Genomic DNA, 1,930 nt, shown 5'->3' with positions numbered 1-1,930 from the left:
ACCACGAAAATATGGGTTCAAGACTTCAAATTGCTAAAACTGTAAAGACAATTTTAGCATCTTGATGTTATATCAAAAATAAGTGGTTGCCATGGGGAAAAATCCCAAATATGAAATACCCACGTCGGATGGGTTTGATGGAGATTTTAATTAATATAAATGAAGGAATTAAGGAAGGGAAAGAGACAGAGTAAGAGGAAATAGTAGGAAAAGGCTATCTCTTTAAGAGAGAAACTAAGTCAGTCTTTAATCACTCATCACAAGATCTTCCTAAGCAAAACTCTAATGTTCAGAGACCCAGCAGCCTCCTCTGACTCCTTACCTCCAATTCAGCTTCCAAAGCTGAATTAAATCAAACTACCTTGAACTGGTTCAGACAGTTCCTTTTAAAGAGAAATTTCTCTTGTGTCACCTCCCATAAATTTTCACATCTACCAGTCACAGTAGATGCTTTTCCTAGGATAGCCCATTCTTAGTTTTTAGTTTTCACCTTCTCTGGGTAGATTATATCTTCTGAGTACTTCACACCTCTTTGTTAAGCTTGCCCCTTGCAAGTTGCCTGACCTTTTAGTGATTAATTTGACCTGCATAGGTAATTAGCACCCTTTTGTATTAGATCTAAAAATAGACCTAGCTTAAGGGCTTTTGCCTCACTATAAGTATGGGTTAAGTACTTTTTCATTTTTCAGTAAGGAGTTTGCAACTTTATCTTCCCCTAAAGTATGCCTAAGTATGGGTGGAGTAATGTTAGAGTTCCCAATACATTCCAGATCAAGTACCTTCATTGTTTAAAATGGGGAATAGCCTTAACCAAATGTTCTAAGGTAGAGTCTGAGAAATTTTAAGATTAACACTATCAGGAAACCAGATCTCCCAGCCTGGATCTTCTCTTTCATAGAATCAAAGAACCTTTCAGCTGTATGGAAGTCAAGACTAATTCTCAAAATATATTCTTTTCCACAGCATTGTCTTCTAGTTTAGACTTGAAAGCTCTAGTGAGAGAGAATATTTTCAATAGCAACCTTTTATTATATCACTTTAAAAATTGTAAAATGTTGTGCTCACTTTGGCAGCACATATACTAAAATTGGTATGATACAGAGAAGATTAGCATGGCCCCCCTCAAGGATGACATGCAAATTCATTAAGCTTTCCATTTTTTTTGGCCTCAACTGATAGAAAAAAAAGGCAGGAGTTGCAATCATGATATCTGACAAAGCCAAAGTAAAAATAGATCTGATTAAAAGGGATAGGGAAGGTAAATTCATCCTGATAAAAAGCAGTATAGACAATGAGGAAAGATCAGTACTCAACATGTATGAACCAAATGGTATAGTATCCAAATTTATAAAGGAGAAACTAGTGGAATTGAAGGGGGAAATAGATAGTAAAACTATTCTAGTGAGAGACCTGAACCTACCACTATCAAATTTAGATAAATCAAATAAAAAAATAAATAAGAAAGAGTTAAAAGATGTGAATGAAATCTTAGAAAAATTAGAGTTAATAGATATATGGAGAAAAATAATAGGGACAAACAGGAACACCTTTTTTCAGCAGTACATGATACATTCACAAAGATTAACCATGTACTAGATCACAAAAACATGGCAAACAAATGCAGAAAAGCAGAAATAATAAATGCAACCTTTTCAGATCATAATGCAATAAAAATAATGATCAGTAAGGGTACATGGAGAGCCAAATCAAAAATTAATTGGAAATTAAATAATATGATTCTCCAAAATCAGTTAAAGAACAAATCATAGAAACAATTAATAATTTCATTAAAGAAAATGACAATGATGAGATATCCTTTCAAAACCTATGGGATGCAACCAAAGTAGTACTCAGGGGAAAATTTATATCCTTGAGTTCATATATTAACAAATTAGGGAGAGCAAAGGTCAATGAATTGGACATACAAATC

The 1,930-nt window shown here is 33.7% G+C and overlaps 1 non-coding gene across 1 annotated transcript; it reads left to right on the top strand.

Annotated features, from left to right (window-relative positions):
* The first annotated feature begins 1,057 nt into the window (after nucleotides 1-1,057).
* LOC130458572 (U6 spliceosomal RNA) lies at nucleotides 1,058-1,163 on the top strand. Its single transcript, XR_008917988.1, has one exon. It is a non-coding gene; the product is annotated as a U6 spliceosomal RNA (small nuclear RNA).
* Nucleotides 1,164-1,930: the final 767 nt, after the last annotated feature.

This window comes from Monodelphis domestica, chromosome 3 (assembly GCF_027887165.1).
Source record: "Monodelphis domestica isolate mMonDom1 chromosome 3, mMonDom1.pri, whole genome shotgun sequence".
Lineage (NCBI taxonomy): Eukaryota > Metazoa > Chordata > Mammalia > Didelphimorphia > Didelphidae > Monodelphis > Monodelphis domestica.
Note: the sequence above shows the minus strand (reverse complement) of the source record. Positions and strands in the feature narration are given on the sequence as shown.